The sequence below is a fragment of the Triturus cristatus genome, chromosome 5_1, assembly GCF_964204655.1.
Source record: "Triturus cristatus chromosome 5_1, aTriCri1.1, whole genome shotgun sequence".
Lineage (NCBI taxonomy): Eukaryota > Metazoa > Chordata > Amphibia > Caudata > Salamandridae > Triturus > Triturus cristatus.
Window position 1 is genome coordinate 774,119,529 of NC_140587.1, and position 16,774 is coordinate 774,136,302.

A 16,774-nucleotide genomic window follows, 5' to 3' on the forward strand; every position below is an offset into this window, starting at 1 on the left:
CATGGTATTACGTTCTATATTCAGAGTTTGTGTTTCTCCAGACCAATCACTATTAAACTACACTGCCTACTAGTATGATTGTCATGTGACTCCTACACCTTGTAGTCCTTTGTCTTATGTAACATTTCCTATACAGTGATTTACACAAGTATGATTGATTGTCTCTGTGTAATGGGTGTGATATAAAGTTCTCTGACACCCTACACTGGTATAAGTGGCACTGTAAATCAAATTAAATGTATCTGAGCAAGAATGTGGTTATGGAGACTTGAGGTGCGCTGTTAAAGGGTGGTAGTGAGGGAATCTTTGGCAGAGGGAGTCATTGGGGGGCACCAACAAACATTGTCGCACAGGGCTCTTCCAGGGCTAAAGCCGGCCACTTCCACTTCCTACAGTTCTAACACCAAATGAAAAACATTGATTTGCAAACCCCTTGAATCTGCAGCATACCTTCAGGTCAATATATAATTTAGCAGTGGTCTCGGTTGTTCTAAGTCTTTTTTTATTTATGTACAATCTTTATTTGTTTGCAATGGTGTATTGTAATTTTTTATTATATGTGTTGTGTTTTTGCACTTAACATAATTCTGGCGAGTAAAGAGCCCACACACAAAAAACATTCTCCTATGACTCTTAGCATGTGCGTGTGGGATACTGGTGAGAGGATTTACGTTAAAAGAAATTATTAAGTATTAATGTCATCCTAAGGTGGCACAATAATGGCACAGAAAGATAAGGGAGCCTTTTAAAATTTGTGATTATATCCATGGTGTGAGAGGTTTTCTCTTGTGTAATTTTATATTTTGAATGATCCCGTCCCTCATTACCTCAACAGGATCCCTCCCCTTTATGAGACAGAACTGGAATTTTTATCATGCACTCATCTGGAAACAATCAGTTAACATGGAGTAAAAAATATCCATCTTTGTGAGACTTGAACCTAGATTTTCCATCCACTGTGACAAATGTAATCCATTTAATACAGTTTTAAAATATATGGACTTATTTCATTTGTATATATCTATCTTTTTGTCCATGTTACTGATATCCACGTTAGGTCTCTTCAGTGATGCCAAATAAGATCAATAGTCCTGCGATGTCACTTTCTGTGATGTCACTTCTTGTGATGTTACATGCAAATTAGAGGGGCCTCACATCTTCCCTTTCGCCCGGGGCCCCAGAAGTTCTAGGACCGGCCCTGTATATAACCATGTTACTGTTTTTTTTTTTTTTAGAAAAGGAGATTTCCGTTTTTATGTGAAAAGGCTACCTTAATCAGCCTAATGGTGTAATCTATGTGCGAGGATCTGGTCATAGAAACTACTCTCAAATCATATTGAAGTAAGTGACCCAACTGATCATTCAGCTTGTATACCGCTTGGTCACGTGGTGCTACCGTAGACATTTCCGAGTGCCACTCCTCTAACTGCAGTAGAATAGGCTATGATCAAAGTCCTGACTATGTATTGTGTAGTATGATGAAGCATGGTAAGGTGTGTTCTATGGTGTGAGATGATTTGGTTGGGTACAGAGTGAACTGAGATGGTTTGCTAGCAGTGTATGGATTTTTGATGATGTTTGGATGCGGTGGTGTGGTATAGAGTGATGCAAAGGAATAGGAGATGTGATGGTGGCTCCTATAGGCTTACGTGGTGTGGAATTGTATGCAAGTGTTGTGGTCTGATAGTTCGGTGAATGCTGTATGATGGTGTGATGAGCAGTGTGTGCTATATAATGATGTGTTGCTGCTTCAGAAGGTGTCAGGTCCGTCCAGAGTAAGAAAAGATTATTTTTCAAAGTTTCTAAACTTCCATATTAAATCTGTAACTTCATGCCAATAAAGCTGCCCAGATTCAGTTTAATTAGAAATAAATTCAGACTCCCCTGGCACGAAAAGAGATGAAATGGTTTGTAATTGGCAAAATACGGTTTTCGTTTGCCAAATGTCAAGTTCATTTTCCCTACATATTCGAAAGCTGTTGGGATTGTGTCATTTGGTATGGTGGGCGTGGCATGCAAGTACAAGGTTCTTTCATACTTCTTGATTTCATTGGCTGTGATCATTAACTTCCCAGAGGCAAGGAAAGGTTTCACGCTTGTTATACTGTTACAGATGGTTGATATGGTGCATTGCTTAACAATGGCATTGCTTCTTGAGGCCATACAGTTGTATTGTATTGTAATTGCATTTATATAGCGCTTACTACCCCCGTCAAAGCGTTTTTTTGGAGAGTCAAGACTCTGTGCACCTAGCACTGGAATGTGGTACATTCAGTACCTGTTGGCCTAGGATGGACTTTGTTCAGATAAGCAGGTGGGTCTTCAGTGCAGGCGTCCAGAACTTCACTGCCTACACAGAGAAGCAAGTGCATGGACCAGCCATCTTGAACCTGGGAAGAGTAGAAGGGAATCAGCTGAGCTTAGAGGGCGGTGAAGACAGTGCTAGAGATTCTGCATCTAGAAAAGTGAATCTTATCTGTAGAATGAATGGTGCAAACCTTCAGGTGCACTCTCCCTGCAACTAGAAGCCAATGGTGCGCTCAGCGTGTGCAGAATGTAGTCTGTATTTAGAAACTAGGAAAGGGCAAAAAAATGGCGACCGTGGTCTCCTGGGATTCAGAAGGAATCAGTTCACTCTTAGTGCTTACTCTTATATTCTTCTTTATCTCCACCGCCTATTGAGCAGGTCCAGGAGTGTGGATAAGCACCCAAGCACAAGACGTAATGCAATCAGAGGGGTGACCTTGAGGAGCCCCTAACTCCAAGCATATTCAGACATCAACAGGTTTACGTCCACTTAGAAAGGTCTCTCCTTTTATGAGGATTAAAAATGCACTTTGCTTCCCACACACTTTGCCATTAGTTATCCAGAAAGTACATTGGATAAACGAATTGCAAGTGACCATTCTTGTGACAAATTTAACTCGAATACAGTCGAAATATTAGGGCCCTACACTCTGAGGGCCAGATGTACGACCATGACAATTTGAGACTCGCAAATTGCACTTGATTGCGAGTCACAAGTTGCGAGTCGTGAAATGCCATGTACAACAGTGTCGGAGACACTGTTTGCGATTCCCAATGGGCCAGCAAATTGCATGCCTCATGAATATTCATGAGGCAGTGGCATTTTGCGACCCCTTTGGGAATGGCAGGCGCTCCCAGGGATGGTGACCTGCTGGGCTCAGTGGACCTCCATGTCTGGGACTCCTTTAAATAAAGCAGTTTAAAAAAAAAAAAATGCAGCCTGTTTTCCTTAAAGGAAAACGGCATGCATTTAAAAAAAGAAAATGAAACGTTTTCGTTTAATTTTTTTAAGGGCAGGTAGTGGTCCCTGGGACCACTGCCTGCCCCTAAAAAATATTTTCCCCTGCATTTGCAAAGGGCAAGGGGTCCTCTGGGGACCCCTTCCCATTTGCAAGTGCATCACCACCCTCATGAAGAGGGTGGTAAATTTCGAGTGTTTTGCCACCGCAATTGCGGTTGCAAAACATTCATACATGGGGTAGAGAGTCGCTGTTAGGAAGGGACGCCCTTGAAACACCCCTTCCTAATAGTGAGTCGCAATTCCTATTTAGCGAGTCCCAAATAAATTGCAACATGCTAAATTGGAATTGTACATGGCCCTATTCGTTTTTGCATGCGCCAACGGGTCGGTAACCTGTTGGCGCATGCAATTTAGGGTTGTACATCTGGCCCTGAGTCTCTTACTACCCTGACCTACCACCTTAAATGTGAGCTATAACTCTTGCTCATTCCTAGCATCTGGGGCACAGGTAGGTGTCATAGGCATGAGGGCAATGCGAGACAACTTTTACAGAATGCACAGAAGCTTTCAGGCTCCTTCTATGCAGCACCTCTTTCTCCACAGCTAATGAAAAAGTTCCTAGCTATCGTAACAGAAAGTTTCAATTCTATTAAGGACTCGGAGACGAGAATTATGCCATTCTCTCTTCACTTTATTCATAGCAGCCAAAACAACATACAACAACTACGTTTCCCATGAAACCTTGGGAAACCAGTAGTGAGAAAATTTTTTCCAATCACCCGCCAACATGGATCCTCCAATCAGGAGCGATGCAGACCAACATATTCTGGCTCCACTGACTTCTCATCCTCTTTCGAAGCGCGAAGTCAGCCGGTAGTTCCAATTTATGAGTCCTGTTTGTTTGAATCAGAACATAAAAGAAACCAGAAAATATTTACTTATTTGAGCCAGGAAATACTAAAACCTGTGGATGAAGCAGGTGAGACATCACACTATATCAAGAACTTTTCTACCATCACAATAAAGTATGGAAAATTGTTTTACTTACTCACATACGGGAGGGCAGGTTCCTCTAACCCTAGGGTGGGATAATACTCACCTCCGAGTCCTTAATAGAATTGAAACTTTCTGTTGCCATAGCTAGGACATTTCTCATTCTATGTCAGGGCTGGAGGCGAAGATTATGCTAGTTCAAAGCTTGCTCACCACGAGGTGAGCCATTTCCAAGACAGGTTTAAAGTAAAACATTTTAAAGGTGGAGTCAGAAGACCAATCTGCCGCGTTGAGGATGTCCTCTAAGCGTGCACCTAAGGCAAATGCCTTTGAGGCCATTGCTTCTCGAGTTGAGTGAGCTCCAAAGTCTTTGAGGTTAATCCCTGCCTCCTGCATAACACTTCAAACCCATCTGGCTATTGTGGGTGAGGATACCACTCTAAAAGGTTTGCGTAATGCAATAAGGAGCTGACGTTCCCCTGGGGGCCGGAATTCTTCAGTTGCCTCTTCATACGCTTTCAAACAGCGAACCACACACAGTTTCAGGGACTCCGGGAAATCCGGGTAACTGATGACCCTCGTGTGGCACTTTGTTTGTCTATAAAGGGTGAAAGTAACCCCATTCGGAGTAAACATCCTGCCTGTAATATCCAATGCCTGAATGTCTGAGACGCAACAACAGGAAATGAGGCAGAGCAACATGGCCAGTTTAGTCGATAACTCTTTTCGTGAGAGAAACCGATTAGGTTGCCAAGACAAGAACAAATTAAGAACCTGATTCACATCCCAAAGTGCTGAGTACCGAGGTTCCAGAGGCAGTGACAGCCTGATACCCCGTAGTAGTTTGGAAACAAGGGGGTGTTCCCCCACCGCCGCATTGTTCAATGGCACATGTCCAGACGAAATGGCTGAACGGACGGTATTAACCGATCTGTAGGCGAGTCCTTTAGATGTCAAATGGGCTAAAAAATTCAGAATATGAACTACTCCTGTGTTCATGGGATTGACACCCCGTCGCACACAGCAACGGGTCCATCTACCCCATGCAAATCTGTACCGCTTGATGGTACTATCTGCCCATGCCTTGGACATGAACTCCTCAGCCTTCTCCGAAATGCCAGGGACTTCCCAGCGTCTCCTGAAATCCGCCATGCCATGAGCCACAACGGGTCCGCCAGAATCAGAGGATGAGGAGATTGCTCAGGATTCAGCAGAAGCAACAGAAACCGGGGGAGTTGGATTGGAGAATCCCAAGAAAGTTCCAGAAGAACCAGAAACCAAACTTGGGATCTCCACAAAGGAGTGATCAGAACCATCTCCGCCAGTTGCCTCTGGGCGGTTATCCTCGTTATCATTGCAAAGGAAGGAAACGCATACCCATGTTCCAGACTCCAATCATGGAGGAAGGCATTCGTGGCCACTGCCGCCGGGTCCGGCCTCCAACTTAAAAATCGTGGAAGTTGATTGTCTAGCCTTGAGGCAAAGAGATCTATGGAAAATAGACCCCAACAATCGCTCAAGGACTGGAAGACCTCTGAGTCGAGCTTCCACATGCTGGAGTCCCTGAAATTGCAGGACTGGAAATCCACAACCAGGTTCTCCCGACCGGGGAGATAGTCTGCCGGGACCGACACCTGATGTTCCGGGCAGTACTGCCAAAAACTGGCAGCCAAATCCGAGAGGGCCTTGGATCTCGTGCCCCCTAAATGATTGATATATCGGACTGCTGAAATGTTGTCCATCTTTAGAAGGACCAAGGATTGAATTGAGACCCTCGACCAGCAGTAAACTGCGAAAGAGCCTGCTAGGAGCTCTAAGCAGTTGATATGAAACCTCCGTTCTTGAGGAGACCACAAACCTCCTGCGGAAAATTTGCTGCATCTGGTGCCCCGGCCTTGTCTGCTGGCATCTGATTCAATCACGAGGTCTGGAGCGGAACCAAATATAGCTAGCCCGTCCCAGGCCTCCAGATAATCTAACCACCAAGTGATTTCCTCCCTGGCCTCCTGTGACAGGAGAACCTTGAAAGAGTAGGGTCGTCCCCTGTGTAAGTGGCTCACATTGAGGCACTGGAGCACTCAATAATGTAGAGGGCCCGGAAAAGATGGTCTGGATAGAGGCGGAGAGAAGACCCACTATTCAAGCTATTTGACGCAGAGAAATCTGAGGCATGGTGAGCGAATGTCTTAGTTCGTGGTGAACCTTTGAAACTTTTCTGGCTTGAAGACTGAAAGTGGAAGACACAGACTCTATCACGAAACCCAGAAAGGTGAGCGACTGATAAGGGGTGGGGAGCGATTTTGACTCATTGGCAACAAACCCCAGGCTCTGTAGAAGGTCCACCGCTGTTTGGAGGTGTTGCAAGAGTTGGCAAAGACACGCGTCCATGAGAAGGATATTGTCCAGATAGATGATCATTCGGATTCACCGCGCCCTGAAGAACTCCACCGCGGGTCTGAGGTCCTTGGTGAAGCACCAAGGGGCCGAGGAAAGACCGAAAGGAAGTGCATCGAACTCGTAAGCCTGATCAGTCCGCAAAAATTGGAGGAAGCGACGAAGAGGTGGGGAAATTGGAATCACCAGGTAGGCGTCCTTCAAGTCCAGCCGTACCATACAGTCCAGGGGTCTCAGGACATCCCTGAGGAGATGAATCCCCTCCATTTTGAAGTGGTGGTAGACCAGCCACTCATTGAATTGGCTGAGATTTATGACCCGACGCTTGCCTCCGTCTGTTTTGTTGACTAGAAAGATGTTGCTTATGAATCCCCGTGGGCGAGGAGTCGTTCGGACGATAGCGCCTTTGGCTAGTAGAGCAGAAACTTCTGAATCTACAAGACTGGACTCTTGGAGGGAGAACTGAATAGGTCGAGGTCTGAATTGCTGATGGGGTTTGCCTATATAATCTGTATGGAAACCCTGAACAGTTTGAAGTACCCAGGCATACCCTGTGATGGAAGACCATGTCTGGAAAAAACTCCCCAGCCTCCCCCCTACTTTTAAGTTGGAAGAAGGGATTACACTCACCAGGACTAGAGGAAGATGCTGCTCCACTGTAACCATGGCCCTTGCCTCGCCGACCTCTTGTGGGATAGAAATTCCCAAATCTTGTCTGGTCCTGGTATTGCTGTTGTCTAGGGCCTTGTCCCCTTGGAGGGAGTTGGTTTGAAAAGCGGCCGGTCGAGCGACCCCTACCTCGACCGGCCCCACAGAAAACCTGGGGAAACACCTTTTTAATTGTCATTTGAGCTTTTTCAAGGGAGGTGAAAGTATTGACAAACTTTCCCAACTCCTTGACAAAAGGCTCGCCAAGGAGTCCCCCCTAGGCCACCGCACCTGCCTCAGAATCAGCAAGATCGCCCAACTTGGGGTCGACCTTGATAAGTAGGGAGCATTGACGTTCAGTAGAAAGGGCACAATTAGCATTGCCTAAAAACACTATGGCTCTTTGTGCCCACCCTGAAAGTGCTTTTGGAGAATTTATTGAACCTAACATTTTGGCTTCTTCTGCCATATCTAGAATTTTTGTGAGGGGACCTAGGGCGTGCAAGAGCGTGTCCTGGCACGCCCGCCGGGACCTATCAATGCCCTTTTTGGGGTCCTTCATAAACTTTTGAAGAAAAGTGGCCATTCTGCTATCAATCTCAGGAGTTATAGCCACTTTTCCCTCAAGAGAGGGTGCGGGGCATTCTGCCCTCAAGCAGTTACGTGCATCCTTCCCCAGGGGTTTGCGAATACGCAAGGCCACATAATTGGCCACCTTGTCCACTGGGGCCCACTCTGAGGAACGGGGGTGAATAATGTCTTCAGGGTCCAAGATATCAGAATCGTCTTGGGCAGGTCGGGAAGGGAGCCAAGGTCTGGAAGGGCCTGGTTCAGCGTCAGTATCCCCTGCGTTGTCAGGAGAATTATTAGCTGGCACCCAAGGAGCCTCTGTCAATGGGAGGGAAGGTTGAGTTGCCAGAAAAGCTTGTTTCAGTCTATCAAAAGCTGACACATCTACCCCAGAGCCCCTAGGATGTTTGGAAGGGGGCAGAGCAGTCTCAGTCGGTGGGGTAGTTTCCTGCGGGCCGGTCTAGGGGACTGGAGCAGCAGGCAAGGCTGCCAGACGTGCTAGGGCCTGGTCACTCTTTCTAGACAGTCTGTCCACTAGGGGGGTCATGGCTTCCCCAACTGCCCTGTAGATTGATGCATCTACCGCATCTTGAGGGAGGTCAGCCAGGGTGTTCTGCCCCCTTGGGGATCGTCCTTATAATCCATATCCATTCTAAAATGGTTAGTTGAGGATGTAAAAATGAAAAAGTCTGGGTGACAGACCTGCAGCCTCAATTGGTTGCTAAATACTGGCAGGGTGTCAGCCACTTGATAGGGTGCGAGGACAACCTCACAGATTTATGGGTCACAGTCATGGGGAGGTAGCCTGGATTAAGGAAATAATTTTTATTACAGCACCTGTGACCTGGGTAACTCCCCACACGTGTGCAGCGCGCAAAATACAGACCCTTTCGGGCGTGCAACACAGAATACAGACTCTGCCCCTTTCAAGTGTGTTAAAACCGGGCAGCAGAGCGTAACGTAATGCAAATAAAAAGACTGATTTAAAAATAGAAACGGTCAAAGTACACCAAGACAGCATCTCCCTCAGACCACACACAGCTCTGTCAAGCTACGGCACCGCTCGTTCCCCTCAGGGAATTCAAACGCGTGTGCTGAGCTTCGCACGGTCTCTGGCACCCCCTGGCGGCGTGAGGTCCGTGCCAAGCAAAATCCAGGCAATGAGCGCGTACGAGCGGAAAGGACACTCCCGTGGTCAAGGAAACCAAATGTGGGAAAAAGAAACTCCAATAACACGTCGCAACAGGAAACAAAAACAACAAAGCAAATATCTAACGCGCGAAGCGCCAAAAATCACTTCAACAGAGTCGACCATAAAGCATACACAATCAGATAGGAAGATGACGTGCAAAGCGTCCTATGACAATTAATAAGCAGAAGACTAACAGTACTTTGCAACAGTTATCAAACCAGTGATATGAAAAATAACAGGGGAAACATTTATCTCGTAGGAAGAGGATGGGAAGTCAGTGGAGCCAGAATATGTTGGTCTACATAGCCCCTGATTGGAGGACCCATGTTGGCGTCTGATTGGACAATTGTTTCTCACTACTGGTTTCCCAAGGTTTCATGGGAAACATAGTTGTTATATGTTGTTTTGACTGCTATAAATAAAGTGAAGAGAGAATGGCATAATCCTCGCCTCCAGTCCTGACATAGAATTGCTGGACGTGTGAGCATTATTGAGGGTGTATAAATGCGCGATCAAACTTCAACCAAGAAGAGCATTCTGGACCCAAAGTAGAAGGATCTTTTTTCTTAGTGTAGCCAGACTATCTTTGCAAACACTAAGCAGTTCACAATTTGTTCCTTGACACAAATAGATTAGTGGGTCAAAAGCTCTCACCAAAGGGACATTCTCTGAACGGCCTGTCAGTTCCAGTATTGAGAGGTAACACAATACAGACTCATACAAGCAAGCTTTTCATTTCATAGATATGCCAATTTACTAGAAATAAACGTATGGAGGGGCCTATTGATGCAACAGGGTTTACAAGTCACAGTAGTAAAATATGAGTTTTTTCTTACAGCCAGATAACTCTACTTCTATTCACACATTCAAATTACGAGGCTAAACTTGACAAAACTATAAAATAGAGTTTGTCACACATATTGGGAGAAGACTTTACTATGTACTGCTGAAACCTCAATTGCTGTCGCAGTTACTTTGCTACCACCCTCTAACTCAGACACCAAAACCTTTTTATCCCATGCAAAAATGGAATGAATAGTTCAGGAGAGTAAAATTGTCTCTACGACAGGACATTTGGTCACATGACCTAGCACTGATCTAACGCAAACTGTTCTTCTCGCTAAAGACTATTACATCTGAAGAACAGAGCTGTGTGGTCTGGATATCTTGCGTACCATTCGGGCTTTTTACTTGCACTGTCAATCAAATGAAAGGGCTCTCTAGGCAGACCATGGATGTCCTGAGAATCATGAATGGTCACTTGTCCTTTCCTTCTTTTTCTTCCCCTCCGCCACAATGGTTGCAACCGTCTTGTTTCAGCACTTTCCTATCTTATTCTATATGAGGCTAGACAGGACAAATATTTTTACATTTCCCTAAAATTGACACAATTTTCACCAATAATTGAATAGTAATAATCAATTTTCCTAATAATTCGTGCCTTATAGTTGTACTTGTATTTATATAGCGCTTACTTCCCATGACAAGGTGTTGAAGCACTTTTCGTCGAGTAGCATGCTACTCTGGAACCCAAAAATAAAGAATGGTGGATAAGTATAGAAAGATTTAAGTTGTTAGTTTGGGCGGTGGATATATGAGTCCGTTAGTTTAATTGAAAAGGATATAGGACAAAGGAGGGATAGAGGAGGTAAGCAGAAAGTGTTATTTGGGAAAAAATAGTAGTAAGATGAGGTTTGGGATCAGTCAAAGGAGGGATAGAGGTGGAAGAGTCTAGAAATGGATATTAGAGAGATCATAGTTATGAAATGAGGTTTTGGATGAGTCAAATGAGGTATACAGGAGGGAAAGTGTTATTTGGGAGATCATAGTAGTAGAATGAGATTTGGGGTGAGTCAAGGAGGGATGGAGGAGGGAAGATTCAAGAAAGGGTTATTAGGGAGATCATAGTAGTAGAATGAGGTTTGGGATGAGTCAGAGACTGGAGGTAGAGGATATGTTGAGAGAGGTTTGTTGTTGGTTATCACGTGTACATTTATGTGTTACTTCAGTTATGTATCCTGTTTGTGTCAATTTTCAACTTTATGGTGTATTGTCCCCTTTTTCCTAAGACATACCCTTATCTTCTTATTACATTGCGATCCATGTTTACATATATGTGGTCTGAATGCTGCTTTATCCACTTTCTGGTGCATTACTGTTCGAGGTATCCTTAAATGTTGTTTTATGATTCTGTGTTATATCGATGTATGCATTTTTCAAAAGTGATAATATTTTGTTAGAGAATACTCACAGGAAATACATTCTAGTAGGCTGCCCCTGTGACAGCAAAAGAGGCAAAATGAATATTTTGAACGTTGAAAACGCACATGCCCGTGTGAAGATGAATAGAGGTGTCTAGTTTCATGCCTGCAGGCATAGCCCACATAGAATGCTTTCATGTGGTGTACCTTAAAGATGCCAATTGCAAAAGAGCATGGGAAACACAAGCTGAGCCTTAAATTAGTGCTGCTTGTACCTGTCTGCTGACACAACCGCGATAATAATAAATGTGACGACATATCCAATTGCTCTTACAAAATTGTCTGTATTTTGTATTTTCTTCAGTTTTAGATGTGGTATTGGCCAAGGCCTTTTGACTTTACTAAAATTATTTGTACATTATACTTACTTACAGAATGTTGTTGTGTCATTCAAATTTTGCTTCTGTTTACTACAACACAAAGTATGGGGCAGTGGGACAGCCCACTTCAGCCATGGGGTAACTACCCTGTGAGTGACGGCATTCTGCTCTTTCACCAAGAGCACATCTGGAAACAAATGATTCCCTTTCATTGCCAAGGACTACTATGGAAATATGTGCTTGTTGAGACCAAAAACTATTTTCCTTTTAGACAATTGTTTTATATTGACGAGGAACCAGCAGCAACCCAAACACTAAAAGTATTGCAAAAACAAAGCCAAAAGATAGGACTTGACCTGGCAGTTTGGCCTAGATTGTTCCTATTGAGGCAGGGTCAAGAGTGATTCGCATATGACAGCCTCCAAACTGAGGTGGCATGGTGGGCAAAAGAACAATAGATTGGAATGCTTACCTGTAATTGCCAGTGGTTAGATTTATTGAAAACATTACTTCCATAACCTTTTGTGTGTTTGATGTACCATCCTAAGTGGCAAGGGTATGACCAGACGCGGGCCCTGTGCTCACTGTGACACTGGAACTAAGCTGCACCCCAATCACAAGCCCCAATCAAAGCAAAACCAGTCTTGTGCTTCTTGTGTTCCGGTTCAGTGAGGACCTGGCAGTGGAGGCTGAGCTGTTCCTATGGGAGCAGGGTAAACCCTGATTTGCATTTGGCTGGGTCCAAACTGAGGTGGCATAGTGCAGTAAAAAATCAATGGCTTGGAATGATACCCAGAGTGTTTACCAGTGGTTAGACTTATTGCAAGCATTCCTGCCATTACCAATTGCTTGTTTGAAAGCTAAAAGGCAGTCAGTCAACATCAGACTTTTTGGCTTTGCCAATGACTGTTGAACAATGGCATTTCCAGAGTACAGGTTCTGTGGATACTCTCTTCACTGAGAATAAAACACTCAGTCTCTGTATTATATTGTACTTTTCTGTACAGTTCTACTGTTTCGGATGAATACCTTGATGTCAGTTTCACTGTATCAGCCATATCGTGTGGACGGTAGCTGGATACCTGGACCATCGCTCCTTTGATGATTACTACTCCAGCTCCGTAGACGTGAGGAGTGTACCGAATGTATACACTGGCTCGTCTAAAAGTGCGGTCTACCATCGGCTTCATTTTCCTTGTTTAGTGTGATCACAAGCACCTTTTACCTTGCCAAACGGCCTTCGCCTGTGTTGCTCACCAGGAAGCTTTTGACCATCGTCTATCTAAGAAATTGCGCAACCCCAGATTTGGCTTCGGCAATTAGTGTCTTAGGCATATACAATTAAGTCCTGATGATGATCCCCAGATTCTAAATGTTTTATTTAATAAGGATAGTATTGGTACACTGAGTAATTTGTGACAATATGTGCTCATTAATTTTGCAGTCACTTTTGAAAATGTCTGAGCTTTGTAAAGTCTTTTGTTGTCTTGTGTGTTTTGCACTTCTATTATGCTTTTGTTTGTTTTAAGATTTAATAAATGCTTGTATTATCTCATTGGTTTCCCGCTGACATAGATTTTATTTAATCTTTATGTCCATTGTTTAATGTGTCTATGTTTAGGGACGGTCCGTTCATTTATTAATAATTGTGCCCATGGTCCCTTACACACCTTTGGGTTCCCTTATCTATGAAAACACTAAAAATTAAGATGTCATCAACTCTCACTTCATGGTAAAAGTGAAAGCAGACAGCAGACAAACACTAATTAAAAATGTAAAAAAGGGACTGCAGATCAAATGTTTACAGGCTTCAAACAAGCAGTGAAATAAGGTGATGATTTTTTCATGTCTTTACGAAAGGCTTTCAGAGACTTCATGTTATGAGGGCTAGTGAGGTAGCCCATTCCACAGCTGCAGTGCCAATGTATCAAACACCTGTTCCCCATGTTGCTTGAACTAGACTTAGAAACCATGAGGTATGCCTCAACGGACAGCAGGAGACAGGTTGGTGATAAGAGTGTGTCTTATCCTTCAAATTACTCCTACAAATCCCTCCACAACAACGGACCCAAATACCTCAACGAAAGAATCTCTTTCCATGCACCCAAAATGAACCTCCGTTCCGCCCACCCCGCCCTAGCCAAGACCCTGTGCATCTTCAGAACCAGAGCAGGTGGAAGAGCCTTCTCCTACGTTGTAGCAAAGGCCTGGAACGAGCTTCCAGTGAACATCAGATGCTCCCCCACCCTGCACACCTTCAGGAAGAGCCTCAAGACCTGGTTTTTCAATTAACCCGAGCTGATTGATTGATTGAAATAATTTGGTGTTGGGCATTTATTGTAAACCTTTGAAGGCCAAATACAAAGTTCTAAACATCACTCTTGATTGAAGAGGAAGCCAATGTCAGTATCGTACCAAAGGAGATCTGGGTGGAGTTTCCAGGTACTGTATATTAGGCAACTTGATACTCTTTGTATGCTATGTAAAAGCTTTAACTGGTACACCAGCAAACTCCCATACAGAGAGCCAATGAACAATGGCACCATGTATTGTACTCCACTGGGTGCCGGCTAAGATGCTTGCCCTTTTTCTATCCAGACATAGTCTGATGGTTTCTGACATGTTTTGATTGTAAGAGGCTCTCATTCTAAAACCTTGCTAGTGGATGGAATCTGAGTCTAAGGTCTCTGAGTGTGACACACACTTAACCTGACAAACTGAGGGCCTGGTTCACAAAGATTTGTTGAGAGTAAGTGTGACTTACTCATTGAGCATTCCTGGCTTATTCCTGGAATTCAGTAGTAAGACAGAAGCCCTCCAAGAGTAATTCAAGTCAAATTATTTGTGAATTGTGCCCAGCCACTATGAGAGTTGATGGCTCTTGTACCATCCTATTCTGAGATCTAATTACATTGACCTCATGCCTAGTCTTAGAAGCCCCAGTGGCTTTAACACTCTTATGTTCCCAGGAACCTCAGTTCCTGACCTTCAGCCTTAGGGGCTGTAACTATGGGACACCCATTGATTGAGTGGGTCTGACTTTGAAGCACCCAAAGTCTAAGGAGCTGTTGACCTTGAGACCCTCGTGATCTCAAAGTGTCTGACTCTGAGAGCTTTACATTTCTGATGTGAACACTCATCTAAGATGAGATTTTCTGTCTTCCTCTTAAATATTTTTTTGTATCACCTTTAATGAGACACTGCCTCTCAAGTGTGATATGATGGAAAGGGGATTCTTAAATCTCAAACATCAGGTATAATCATCATACAAAACCCACCACTGGTCGATTGGACCTTTTTTTGTCAACAAGGAAAGGGTTGTAGGACCAGTCATTTACCTTCATTTCCATAAATAGTGAAGACCAACTGACTCCACTGAAAAGAACACAGAGAATTTGAAGGTAGCTAGAAAGGGATTTATTAACAGATTAATTAGTTTATCATTAATTCATTATGTATTCATATTCAAGCATCCTCATTACGGATTAATTGATCAAGGAATTGATATTCCAAAGTAAAGTAAAATAGGACATTAACAGGAATTAGAAAATGAATACAAAATATGTAACACTGTTCCATAAAGCAAACCTCTAATCTAAATAAGGGCGGATAAGGTGAGTAAGGGCATTTGGTTAGGCAAAAAGATAAGGTGTCACCTTTAGAAAACCAAATAAATTTCTCTGAAGAGAAAGCTTTTGCCTTATGGAAGTGAAGATGAGCAGAGATAAGAAGTGTCTTCTCAGTTCGACGTCAGCAAGCATCTCTCTACCATACAAAGTGTGAAGGCAAGAGTAAGGGACTCTCTAGCTCTAGCCTCTCTTGTCTGAAGAACACACTATTATAATTTAAAAAAAACAATTAATTGCAAAATTACAGCCCATTACTGTTGGACCTGGCCCTTTCTGTCAAGGTGCAAGAAGCACTCTTACCTGTAGGGTGCTTGATTGTAGTTTTGCAGAGACGCTATGAGCCAACTTCCCTGTACCCTACCTTATAACTTGTGAATATGTAAAACCACAAAGGCTAAGGGATAAGGTTTTGGAAGGAGGGCCAGATACTGGACACTGGCTTCTTCCTATTGTCGACCTGCGAGGCAACAGGGAAGATTTTAGACTCAGCTTCCTAAGGTATCAAAGGATTTGATTACTACTGTTCACTTTTTCTTCAATGAATGGTGTACTAAAGATAGGTGTCCTACCTGCGATCATACGAAAGTTAGCGTAGCGTCCTTGAAGTCCTGTGATGGCGTCTAGTTGTAATTGGGGAGGTGTCGTTGTCGAGATGTACCGTCTGAGACCTTGTATGGAATGTCTCCTGTGAATATCTCCTATGAGTTAACGACAACAAGAAATAAGTTACTTTAATTCTGTACACGCCTTCTACTCTCTTGCTTTAGATAGCACTTAATGCCGTGTTGCCTCGTTATCACTTACTTGTAATTGTTCCCAAGTTTCTGTTCTATCATGTACTTTTATAAAAATATATATAATAACAAACAAACATCGTCTTTTCTTATATATTGTTGCCAAAGTCTTTTAAGTCTCTGAATGCTTTTCTTTCTTATGTAAAAAAAAGCTTCCAAAAATTGTCTTTTTAAATCCAAAATGCAGCTGTCTTGCGACGGGCGCCTTAAGGTTAAATAATTATTTCACTTAGCTTTCATTATGTCTTTTTCTTGTATTTCAGGAATCGGAGTGGAGATGTCAGAAACCCCACCGAGACGTTTCACCGGAGAAGTCGAGAAGAATTCCAGGCGGGACGTTGCGGTGAAGATCAGGTAAGCTTCCCTGGCCGGTTGTCTTTCCGAGCGGTGATGGAAGGCCAAGCGCCTTCTAGAATTCGGGTGTGGCTATTTATAGCATGGCCACACCCGAGCCGGAAAAGGACGTGATGCGCACCCCACGTGCAGCGTGTAATTACTTTCAGCACGCTTCTGCCAACAAACGGAAATTAAAGCTGGCGCTGCGGATGCTGCTGTATTTGCGTGAACAATGCTTTTACATAATATTGACAATATGCGTGAACAGTGCTTTTACATAATATTGACAATATAATGACAATCCAAATATCGTAATTAAAGGACACATATCATACATAACAAGGATTGTATTTACAGAACCATGAGAAC

General features: G+C 43.6%; 1 long non-coding RNA gene across 1 annotated transcript in view; it reads left to right on the forward strand.

The window, feature by feature from the left end:
* LOC146831461 (uncharacterized) overlaps positions 1-16,360 on the forward strand; it is a 32,040-nt gene extending 15,680 nt beyond the window's left edge. Inside the window, exons 3-4 of the long non-coding RNA XR_014961293.1 lie at positions 1,236-1,341; positions 16,333-16,360. This is a non-coding gene — a long non-coding RNA (uncharacterized LOC146831461). The remainder of the gene's footprint in view (positions 1-1,235; positions 1,342-16,332) is intronic.
* The last annotated feature ends 414 nt before the right edge of the window (positions 16,361-16,774 follow it).